This window comes from Salvia hispanica, chromosome 5, assembly GCF_029641045.1.
Source record: "Salvia hispanica isolate PSC_SH4W2 chromosome 5, Shi_PSC_v1, whole genome shotgun sequence".
NCBI lineage: Eukaryota > Viridiplantae > Streptophyta > Magnoliopsida > Lamiales > Lamiaceae > Salvia > Salvia hispanica.
Genome location: NC_142696.1, coordinates 5,907,369 through 5,920,270, shown reverse-complemented (window position 1 = coordinate 5,920,270; position 12,902 = coordinate 5,907,369). Strand labels below are relative to the sequence as shown.

Below are 12,902 nucleotides of genomic sequence, written 5' to 3'. Positions count from 1 at the left end.
GTGTCACGCACAACCCGCGGGAAGAACCCGCCAAAAGGAAAGACCACAAAGAAGGTGACGGAGGCGACGAGTTCGACTCCCACGGCCAAGAAAACACCCACGCCGCCACCAGAAGAAAACCCCATTCCGCCGGAAGTTCCACCGCAGCCCATACCGACTGAAGTGCAACCACAGCAAAACATCGGACAAGACAACCCCGCCGAGGCGAAATCCGACGAAGCGGAACCGGATCCCGAGGAAATCATACAAGAATTCATGAGGAAGTACAGGAAAGGGCAGAAGGCGAGCAAATTCTTCGCACAAATGTCAGAGGCATGCAGGAAACAAGAAGAGGTAATTCCTGCCCTAACCCCACTTACAATTCCACCAAGACCCCATACATTAATCGAAACACCCACTGCACAAGCCTTACCCACACACACAGAAAACCCCCAACTTTTACCCAGAACCCTAACTCAAGAGACGAACCCCCCACACACTATTCCTCAAACAGAAACTGAGCCCCAAGCCGAACCCTCTGCAAATATAGAAGAAACTGATGCTGAGGAGGGTGATAGGAAGGGTATGGAGGAATTAGAGAGAGAGGATGGAGGGGGTAGTCTAGGAGAGCAAGAAGAAATACCGGATGTAGAGGCCGCTGGGTCAGGGGATGAGAGGAAAAAAGAGGAGGGTGAGGATGGTGAGGAGAGTGATAGAACAGAGGAAGTGGGTCAAGAAGAAACAGGGGAGGTGGAAGCGAGTGAAGAACAGGGTATAGAGGAGACTGAGGATGATGGGAAGGGTAGTGAAGGTAGCGTAGGTGAAGAAGGTGAGACGGGTGTTGACAAGGACGATGAGAAAGAAGGTGAGAGTGTTGATGATGAAGTTGCTTTTAAGGAGGCTGAGAAAGAAGGAGAGAGAGTTGATGAGGAAGTTGATGTTGAGGAGACTGAGAAGGAAGTTGAAAAGAATGAGGAGGAAGGAAGAGACGGCGAAGAGCAAAATGCTGAGAATGTTTGTGAAGGAATCGAGACTGACATCGTCGTGGTGGACGATACGACTACCGATGAACAAGTGACTCCGACGGACGGATGAGAGGATGACGAGGAGGCAATCCCGTCTGAACAGAAAGCAAGTGGATGAGGCAGAGGCAGGCAGATCCAAGCGCTTGAGGCTGGAAGACATAAAGGAGACTGAGGATGGTACCCCCCCCCCCCCCCCGGTCCAGGAGACTGTGGCAGCTGAGAAGGAGATCTCTCCAGAGGCTATGGAGACGAGATACGAAGCTGAGAGGAAAAGGAAGGGGAAGCATACTGCTAAGCCCCAGCAGAAGAAACCTCGCCCCGCAAACACCACGGTGGTGATTAGCGAGCCGGAGGCGATCCGTGTGCCGTTTTCCCATCCAACAGACAAAGAGGAGGCTGAGATACCAGCCGTGGAAGAGAGCCCGTTTGAGACGATGAAGGTCCTTGTGACCAAAAGGTTGTTGGAAACCATGGTCCAGTTTGAGGACCCAAAGCTGCAGAAGGCATGTGATGGCCGAGCCACGAATGGAAAATCGGCGAAATCCGGAAAAAAGCTATGCCTATCGGACCTGGAGGAACTAGGAGTGGAGAAGAAGTTCACCTCCTACTTGAAGAGCATCGGGTTTGAGTGGCTTCTCAACCACAGCAATGCGGAGGTGCCGGTGGCTCTGGCCAAGGAGTTCTTCACATCATTCAAGTTCAAGCAATCTACGGATCTCGATGCGGACACAATCTCCTTCGGGATATTCAACGAGGAGATGGAGATGAGTATAAGGGAGTGGTCGTTGAGACTGGGACTACTGACACCCGAGGAGGAGGAAGAAGGAGCGTGGAATGAGAGAGAGATCGGCGCGCCCAAGAATACAGCTGGCTTCGATGCTGAGGAGGCCTGGAGGATGGTTGCCCACAAGAAGGTGGCCAAGTTCAAGACAAGCACATCGAAGGGGATAAACATCACTGACCCTGTACTCCGATTGGCACAAGTATATATCTGGTACAATCTCTTGGGGCAAGTGGGTGCAACCCTCACTACTCCAGAGCTGTATTTCATGTGGTGCATGCTGAACAACGTGAAAGTCCACCTCGGGTACTGGACTGCTTATGCATGCCAGAGAGTCAGAACTCACTCCGACCGCCATCTCTACACGTGCAACTTGCTGGGAGCATACCTCCAGAGAAATGTGTCAATGAAGATAGCCAACTCGGTCATCAACCTGCCAATGTGTAGCGACCCAGGATACTTCGATCTCCCGTTCTTCTTCAACAAGGGATTGACGATAATGAAGGACGGCCTGTTGAGATTTTACGAAGTAGGGAAAGCTGACGGAGTGAAGATAAAAACAGAGAAGGTAGATGAAGAAGGTGATGAGAAAACGACAAGTGAAGGGTGGCAAACAAGGATGGAAGAAACAATGTTGAAACTGGGAGCAAATACGGTGCAGCAACAGGAGATCTTGCTGAAGCTGCACCAAGAAGCGGTGGCTCAGAGGGAGATGATGGCCGCGCAAGCTGACAAGATGGCCCAGGCCGTGGAGACAATGATGAAGATGGTCACTGTGGTTGAACAAAAGATCCTCTGGGCCCAGCAGCAGCGCATGCCTCCCAAGTTGCCCACAGAATCTAGGCAGTTGACCCCAGGAGCTACCCCAGAAAAGCCAGCCCCCAGCACCCAAGGAATGCCACCAGAGAAGAAGAGAAAGGACAGCGTGACCACCACCAGCGTAGCAGTGAAGAAGGATACCCCCAGGCCAGGGGAACAGAAGGCCAAGAAGGATGATGAACCCAAGCCCAGCCAGAAGAAAGCAAAGACGGGGGACCAGAGCCAGAATTGACTCCCCCCACAACCAAGTAATTTTAAATTTCAGTTTTATTATGTCTTTTTATGTTTTAGTTCGTTTTTTTTTTACAAAGCATGTCGTTTTTATGTGCCTGTGAATACTTGTGTTATCTTTATGTATAAATGTGTTAGCTATCTTCTCCCACTTAGCCCGATGCTCGGTCTAAGTGTGAGAAGTTTGTTTTTTATATAGCATTCTTTGGTGTCTGTTAATTTGTGTACCTTCTTCCACTTAGCCCGATGCTCGGTCTAAGTGTGAGAAGTTTGTTTTTTTTATAATATGTGTTTTGTGAGTCTGTTAGGTGTCGCACTAACTTAGCCCTATTTTCCACTTCACAAAAAATGCTTGGGGACAAGCATGGTGAAGTGGGAGGGGGGAGGGAGTTAGTGCAAGTTAGTGTCAATTATATGTGTATGTTTACTAGGTCTAGGAGTTAGTAGTAGTCAGTTAGTAGGAAATTATGTGTTTATGCATAACTGGTGAATAGAAAGCAAAGCCCCTTAGTTAGAGTGATTGAAGAGAGAATGCATGTCAACTTTGACGCCTTTTTCCTTAATAAATCAAAGTCGGTTTGGATGAAGTAAGGACGAAAGAATATGCCTCGACTAATCTAGCTGTGAAGCCCTCCACAAAAGTGAGTTATAAGCCTTAAACACTTCATACTAACACAAAATGAGAGGGCTGCCACTTGATGCTTAGGGAAAGAACTTAGAAGGAGAAAATTTTTGGTGATAGAAGTAACCTCTCGAGCCTAGGGGAAGGGTAATGGAGGTATAAGCTGGACGAAGTCCAGGGTCTAAAAAGGGAGGAATAAACTGGAACAAGGTCCAGCTTAAAAAAAAAATGGAGTTATAAGCTGGACGAAGTCCAGGGAGGTATAAGCTGGACGAAGTCCAGGAGGGAAGGAGAAAATTATAAACAGAACTAAGACAGGGGAACTATCTGACCCGAGGCATCAGTGGTATGGCATATAAAGAACGAACGATCCTAACATCCCTGGTGAGGAATGAGTGATCGAGCGAATCCAACAGTTAGTGAAGTTAGGGGCTATCTTGACAAACTGACAAGCCGATTAGATAGAAGAAGAGAAGGGGAAGATTCGGAGACTGTAGGTTCTTGAATTGACCTTAATCTTGTGGGGATGGCTGCTAGAAAATAAACCAGTTTATGCATTTATGTGTTTATGTGTTAATATGTGTTTTTATCTTCTTTCTTTGTCTAAGTCCTTAGCGTCTAGGTCTAGTAGTTTGAGTCTTTTTCTTCGTTGGTTTTAGTAGAGTCGGTTAAGGGGAAACCATGCATTGAAACGTGCCTTATTCCTTTTTCTTGTCTTCATACTTGAGGGCAAGTATGGTTTAAGTGTGAGCAGTTTGATAAGGCTCATTTCATGCATCGGTTTAGGGTAAAAATTCTGTGCATTTGGGGCGCTAATGTGCGTTATTGAGTTCAGGTGCGAAGTAAATCTGCCGGACCCAGGAGTTGTTGTTACCGGACCTGGCAGATGCAAAAGAGATGGAATTGAAGCAAAAATCAGAAGTCGTCGTTCGGACCTGGGAGAATCAAAAGTTGGCGACAGGAGCAGAATGGAGCGAGAACAGATTATTTTAAAAGAGTCTTACTAAAGGGCAAGGGCGTAAAATCACCAGAGGGATACCCTAGGGATCAGAGCCTCACATATATAAAGAGCTCGACCTTGAAGAACAAGACATCCGTGAACAGCCACTTCTAAGCTCTCCTAGCTCTAGTTCTAGCTCTCTACTTCAAAATTTTCATCTTCGACTGCTGCGCACTTGGACATGGAGGATTCTGGCCACCGTGGTTCTCATCGTCGTCATTGTTATTTTGCTGCTGTGTAACACCGCCTTGTGGAGGCGAAGAAACAATTTTATTTGCTTTCGTTTAGTACCTTGTTGATTTCTAAGCTTTGCAACTCTAGTTTCTTGCTTTGATCTGCTGGATTCAGACTTATTTACAGTTGTTATGGAAGTTTATGTTTGTTTTTGGTTGGATATCTCTGAGTTTATGTTTATCTCTTGCTTTTATCCTTTGTTCTTTGTCTATTGTTGAATGTTTGGAGCTGAGATCTGTTGATTTGTCGTTGGAGGTTTGGGATTTGCATATGGAGATATTTGGATTTGTTGAATCGTGGTATTTTGGAGTTGAAGTTTCACACATTTGGTGCTTGATGTTTACGTATGCATGAGTATGGCTATTTACTTTCTGTTTCTGCATCCTTTAGGTCCAGTAGCGTAGATCTGTTAGTTTAGGCTTTAATTCTCGTTTTTAGTCTAGATCTAAAGTTTGATCTGTTTTCATGGTGTTTTAAACTCTGTTTTCTTTGCTATTCTCGTTTGATTCCTGAAGAAGATGAAGTTGTTGGTAGTTAGAACCAGATCTGCTTTATGTCAGTACTTTTCTGCATGTACTTTACTTTTTCTGCATATAACCTGTTAGTACGATCTAATTTGTCTCTTTTACCTTTCTGCATGCTTTTCCAGACCCTGGTAGTTTAAGGAAACTTGTCTTGCTTTTCGCTTTATGCTTGTTTGCTCAAATTAGGAAAGTCTGTCTAGTTAAGTTTACCCCAGCTATCTTAGAACTTAAAAATATCTCATTTTCTCTGATTCATGTATGTTCCGTACGCTTTCGTTTCTTAGGTCTAGTAGGTAGAGTAAAGTTCTCCTGATCTATTAGACCCGATAGGTAGATTAAAGTTTCGCTTATCTCTCAGACCCAGTAGTTTTAAGTTCTCGACCCACAAAAATTGCGTGGCAGCAGCCAACCCTTTCCCAAAACATCCTCAAATACAGTTCCGTAACACCTGCTTCCTCGTGGGATCGATCCTTTACTTCCCTGTGCTAGTTGTAGTATAGTGGGTTGAGGTTTATGAAAGGACAGAGTGCACCCAAGGACCCCTTTCTGATAGTTTCATGATCTTCTAGCCTTAGAAGTCTAGTCGAATCCGCTGGACCTGTTAGATCGAGTGATACATATAGCTTCGCACGTCTACTCTAGTCGCGTTTCACAGATGCAGTGTTAACTTAATTCATTTATCCTTCTTGTTCATGTATTCTTTATTAATTTAATGCTCAACAGATTAGATTTATTTTTGTCTAAACTATATTATCAATGGTGTTGTAAGCAATATGAATATCTATGGGAACATTATTTGAAATTAAAATTTTGAAGGAAAGGAAAGGAGCTCTGCAGTTGAATTGGAGGAATCGTCTGAAGAGAAAAGTCAGTTGTTTTGTCATATAGAATGCAGAGATGGGGATCATTTCACCATCATCCATGAAGAAAAGATTTCTTTGAGTAGAGGAACTAGTTTTGGTGCTTCAGAAATTACTTAGCTTGTAGACGTTTTATTGCATTAAGTTGATATTTTAGTTCAGAATGAGGAAAGAAAAAAATAATATAATCTGCATAACTGAGGCAGATGTTTAACTTCTTGTATTCTTGACCAACAAACTGAACTTGCAAAGTGGCAGTTGATAGGCAAATATCTCCAAATGTCTCAAATTATTACCAAGACAAACCAAATAGCTCAAAATGTAAACAAAACAAAACACACCAAATATCTCCAAATGTCTCAAATTGTCACTAACAAGCCAAATAGCTCAAAATATCAATAAAACACACCAAATATCTCCAAATGTCTCAAATTGTAACCAACAAGCCAAATAGCTCAAAATGTCAACAAAACACACCAAATGTCTCAAATTGTCACCAAAACAAGCCAAATAACTCAAAATGAACAAACCCAAACAAAGAACATCTTCATGACTAGGTTGTACTTTGTTGAGTAGTGACTACTCCATCCGGGTTTGCTGCACTAGGTCCAGCTCCAGCACGCTCTCTTCCTCTACCCTTCCGTCGAACCGTGGTGGTGCCACTATGTGGCGTCTTGCGAGGCCTCCCCCGTTTTGACTGATAAAATTTAAATCAGTTCACAATATATTAGAACAAAACACAAATCAATGTATTAAAGTCAAACAAAAACCGACCTTTGGTTGCTCTGGCAGACGAACAGTCTCATTCTTGCAGGTCCTAGAGTTATGGCCTTCTTGGAAACAGTTTTGGCAAGTCATCACACATATCTTCCTTAGCATGTTTGGTCTGTCCGGATCCTTCTCAAATGGGTCCCTCCTCCTAACTTTCTTAGGTCTACCAGGCATCTTTCTCACAGGTGGTGGGGTGACGGGATAACCTTCAGCAACAGGCCATAGGATCTCCCCATTCACAGCTGGCAAGCCATACCCATAAGCCAACTTATACTTGCTCACTGAAAAGTATTGGTTGACATATTCATCGACATCCTCCTTCAGAAAGTTAATAGCGGCAATACTATGGCTGGCAATATTTGGCACGACACGATAACACGACACGAACCCGCACGAAATTAATGGGTATGTGTCAAAGCTTATTGGGTTCGTGTCCTTATCGTGTCGACACGATAATGACACGAAAATTTCGTGTCGTGTTCGTGTTACACGTTAAGTATATTATACTCCCTCCGTCCCCGAATAAGAGTTACTAATTTTCATTTTGGTCCGTCCCCAATTAAGAGTAGCACTTCATTTTAACCATAAATGGTAAGTAGGTCTCACATTCCACTAACTCATTTCACTCACATTTTATTATAAAATCAATATAAAAAAGTGGGTCCCACATTCCAATAAATTTTTCAACTAACTTTTCTTTACATTTCTTAAAACCCGTGCCCGGTCAAAGTGTTACTCCTAATGGGGGACGGAGGGAGTAATATTATTTCGTGTCGTGTTCGTGTCGTGTTCGTGTTACACATTAAGTGTAACACCCCAGATTTTCGAACCCTAATTGTAGAGCCCTAAAATTTTTATTGATGACGTGGGAGACGTGAATTAATTGATGAACGAATTTATTGCATGAGTTGCTATGACCGAGTCGAGTCTAGGGTTGCGTTGGAAGTTTGAAAAGTCAAACTTGTTGATTATGTGATGTGGCATGTGATTAATTAAATTATGAGGTGAATTATTTGGTTAAGGGTGAGTGAGAATATTAGGGAAAATTTCCATAAATACTAGCCACCTAATTCTTGAGATTTTCGAACCCCTTGACTCTTTGGAGAGGGAATTCTATTTTTCCGGATTTAATTTAATTCTTGGGATATTTATCCAAATTAAATCCAAAACCCAATTATTTCCCTATTTCTTAATGGGAAAAATCGAACCATATTATTATTAAGGTGATTTTCAAAAATCACCTATCTTTGGGAAGGGAGAATTTATTTTTTATTTTTATTGATCCCTTATTTGATTTCCTTCCATACCTAGAATTTAAATATTCTACCAAATCTTTCCATACCTCAAGAGATCTTGCCATATCTTATTTTAGTTAATATTAAAAATCCATTCCTTATGTAAAAGGCACACTACACGCCTATTTCCAATCCCTAGTTGGGAGAATTCTTATTTTTATTTTGCTCCATGATATTTTATTCTACTCCGTAAAATATACAAAACGAAATCTTAGCTAATTAAAAGCCACAGTTTTCGAAAATTCCCATGCTTAAACCCTAGCTCACTTTGTTTTATTATTTCTTCCTCCCTACTCCACAATATTTATTTTAATTGTAGAGAATCAAATCTTACCAAATATTCTATTCTATTTACCTAAAGATTTTATTGAGCACTATAAATAAGAGAAACCCCTAACCCTAGCCATCACAAATTTCGCCCCCCACCCCAAACTCTCAGCCTCTCCCTCTCTTCTCACTTTCTCAATTTTCTTCTACTTTTCTCCAATAATCCTCCATCCTTTGAGAAGAAATAGAGTTTGAGCCTCAAGATTTTTGAAGAACCAAGTCTTTACTTCGTTTCTACCGTTCGTTTTTCTCAAAAAGGTATTCTTATATTAATTCTTCTTCATCTAACCGATTAATCGATATTCTTGAACCCTCATGCATCTTGTTTGAGTGAAAGTGGGATAAAGGGGATATGGAATATATGTATGCATGTGTGCGTCGTGTGTGGCGTGTGTGTGTGTTGCGAGTGTGTGCGTGTGTGTGTTGTGTGGTGTGTGTGTTGGCAAAACACTCATGTGTGACATATGTTGATGTTAGATCTAGAGTTGAGATGCGAATGGAACTTATGTGATGAACATGACTTTGATAGATGATGTTAAGATAAATCGATGGGAAAAGGGAAAGCGTTGAGACATGCATGAGTTAGGAGTTTGTGTTGAATCTGATTTGTGATATATGCCTATGTGATTAAAAGGTGAAACCTCGGTTGCGAAGCAGGATAACAAGGGAAAGAACATACTTGAAATCTGTGCAGTCGAGGTGGGCTTTATTCTTAAACTCTTTTATGTTGTAAATTTATGTATGTGGAGAGATAAGGGTAGTTTAACTGTTATGCCATGCCTATTACTGTTTTGTTGTGATATTGTGCGCCTGATGCCTAGTTTGTGAGTTCGCTCCATTGGGCTATAGGGCTATGGATATGTTTAAACGAATTCGGGTATGAGTAGGGCCGCAAACCCTACCAGGTTGTGTACACGGTGGGATCGGGAGTCGTCCTTGCTAGTCGGACGGTCTCGTGGGCGAAAAGTGTGGCCACACTTTCGTCGCACCATGGAAATGTTGTGATTGTGGAAATTGATGAGAAAAGTGGGGAGATTGTTTGACTGGCCAGTCTATGAAAAATATTTTTGTGATACTCGTAGAATATTTATTTTGATAACTGTAAAACCTCGAGTTCACTATGGTAAGGGTGGCATAACTTATAAAACGTTTTGGCAACGAGTTCACTGAGTATTTCAAAATACTCAGCCCTGCATGTGTTTTCCTTATGTGCAGGTTGAACGACGACAAGCGGTGGCGGGTGTTGAGCATATTAATTAATTAAGATGAATAATTTGAACTTCAAGCGTAGTTGTGTCTTCATACATAACTGCCCTTTCTCTTGGTCGTTTTCCGCTTAACTTTTGAAACTCTTTAGTAGCTTTGGTCGTTTTGAACTTGTTTCCCTTTGGTTTAAGAAGATTGATACATGTTGTGGTTTTCGTTGGAATTATGTCGAACCTTGATATTTTTTTTATCATAGCCTATGGTATCTTCCTTTATTTATTGAGGCTTCTAGGTTAAGCCGTTGACTTATTGCTCTGATAGTTTCCTTTAAATACTTTGGTCAAATCTCTTTTAATGAAAACCTAGCTGATGCTTGGTGCTTTTAAGTCCTTTTGGTAGCAGTCGTCGTATTTATTATACCCTAGGAAGGGGGGTTGTTACATTAAGTATATTATAATATTATTTTTATTTTTATTTATTTTAAAAAATTTAAAATTTAAAATTTCATATTAAAAATAATATTAATATATTATAATATTATTATTATAGTGTCGTTATTGTGTTGTGTCATATATGTGTTGTTATCGTATCATATTGACCCGAAGTGGTTCGTGTCGTTAATGGGTTAGTGTCGTGTTCGTGTCTGAGGGTAGCGGGTCGTGTTCGTGTTCGTGTTTGGAGTTTTCTTAAAGAGTGGCGTGTTCGTGTTTGTTGTTATCGTGTCGACACGGTAACGACACAACACGCACGATTTGCCACCCCTAAGCAATACCATGCAAATGTGGGATGCCCGTTATATCCCACTTTCTACAACCACAGTGTCTTTTTGAAGGAGTCACTACAAATCTGTCATCGAAGTGAGTAACTTCGAAATTTCCCCCTAATGCAGGTATTGTCGTACAGTTTCTGCTCTCATATACCATTGCATTGATTTTTTTTTTTTTTTTGGACAAACGGTTGAACTACTCCCAGCAGATGAAATCTCGACAGCCTTTCTATACAACCTCTCCATAAACGTTGTTCTTATCTCCTCAAGCATTTCTATTATGTGTTTATTTCTAGCCTCCAAAATGTACGCATTGAAACACTCACATACATTGTTCAAAATAGAATAAGAGCATTGTGTTGTGGTGAGGAATGACTTACAGAATTTGCTTGGGTTCTTGTCCATCCTCACTCTCTAATTCCTTGCATGCCAAGTCATACTCCTGCCTGTATGTGCTTCTAACCAACTTCCAAAAAAGCTGCTTCAGTTTAGGACCTTTGTGGACTTTCTTCCAATTGGCATATATGTGTCTGGCACAATTTCTATGCTCAACTAATGGGATAAGCTCCTTGACCGCATTCTCAAGCCCCAAGCCCCTACAATAATAAATATTCATGTATGTTTTAATCTAAGTATTTAGTGAATGCACAAGTAAAGTGTCAGTTTAGTCTATACCTTTTGTTGATCACTAATTATAGTAATTCCAACTCCTTCACCCAGTTCTGCTCTTGCACTAAAATGTTAATAAACCAAGTTCAGCAAACCTCGTTCTCAACTTCAACTATTTCCCAAGCTATGGGATACATTTGATTATTCCCAACAATTCCTAATGCAGATAACAAAATGCCACCTAGGTAAGTCTTCAAGAAAGCCCCATCTAGTCCAATCACCCTCATACACCCCTCCTTGAAACCTCTTCGCAACCCACTAAATCCAATGTACATTGCCTTGAACACAGCACCTACTTCCACATGTAGCTCAAACCTGCCTTCTTTGTCAGCTCTACTCAACTCTAGTACATAGCTGCTCAACTTGGCATAATGATCTTCAACAGATCCTGTCAACAAATCAATAGCTTTTCGTCTAGAATGGTATAACTTCCACCTTGTAGCCTCAACAGCATACCTCTGCATCAAATCCCTACCTAAGTCTTTATAACTCATATTTGGTTTAAGCTTGAAGACAAGAAAGTATTTTCTAGCAATCCAATTTGATGTAGCAATTTTATTCCTCATAGCCCTAGGACAAGTGTGAACCCCTTCTTGATTTTTAATTAAAAATACACCAGTTTTGCTCACTTTACTCCCAGATATCATCCATTCACAAGGACTCTGGAAACCTGCTTGAAGTTCCTCCTTACTTGCTCTTTTAAAATGAATTTGCCATCCATTCAACACTGCATTATCTGCCAGTGCGTCTCTAGCCTGTGTCCATCAATAAATCCCATACCAGTACTGAATGTAAGAAGCTTATGATCACATGTTGGATCATACATCACTTTGGCATGTCGCTGCTTAGTTTGTCTCCCTTCATCTTCAAAGTCAGTGGAGTCAGAATAAATATCATCCTCTTCAAAATTTTCATATTCAGACACATACTCAATCCTTTGTCCTCCATTGAGTATACCGTGGAACATCTCATCAGTTATTACAATGGGCTTCTTTCTCTCTTTCATCTTCCTTCGGCATTCCTCATATTCTTCATCCTCTCTAGTTCATCGGCTTCCATTTCATCATCAGTCTCCTCATCACTTGATAGTATAAAACTGTCATCACTTGAACTTTCATAATCTTCCCCAAAAACCTCATTAGCTGATCTAGCTCCCTCAGTACACTTAACTACCCTCTGACTAGCTCGCCTCTTAGTAGACTTAACTATCCTCTCACTACCTTGCTTCTCAGTAGACTTAGCCACCCTCTCAATGCCACTTCTATCAGAAGATATAGCAACATTCTTACTAACACTTTCAACAACACTCTTCTCCATTGATTCAATCACATCTTTCTCCACACTTTTTTCAATCACACTCTTACTCTTGCTCATAGAAGTGGAAGTTCTAATTTTTTTGGCAGACTCAAAGTTGCTCTTTTCAACCACACTCTTGCTACTCACAGTTTCAGCCTTTTTCACCACGTTCTCTCCCACATGTTCACTACCCATGCCTTCAGTAGACTTTCTCCCATCAACAACATATATACTACACATTATGTTAAAACTATCTCTTAGAGTAGCAGATAACATCTCCATCACCTCCATATCACTTTTTATATCCACATGGGTTGCTGACATAGGATTCACAAAGGTGAGTCTACCCCATGTGTCAATTCCTATTTTATTCAATTCTTCAACTAAGTCAAAATACCCAAATCTATCTGGGTCTAGATCACTTACCACCAATATATTTATGAAACTTTCCATTTGGCCTGAAATGTCCTCCATGATGAATATATAGGCCAAAAACA

At 41.4% G+C, this 12,902-nt stretch overlaps 1 pseudogene; it reads right to left on the bottom strand.

Annotated features, from left to right (window-relative positions):
• Positions 1 to 6,628: 6,628 nt before the first annotated feature.
• On the bottom strand, positions 6,629 to 12,115 carry LOC148924259 (uncharacterized; annotated as a pseudogene).
• Positions 12,116 to 12,902: the final 787 nt, after the last annotated feature.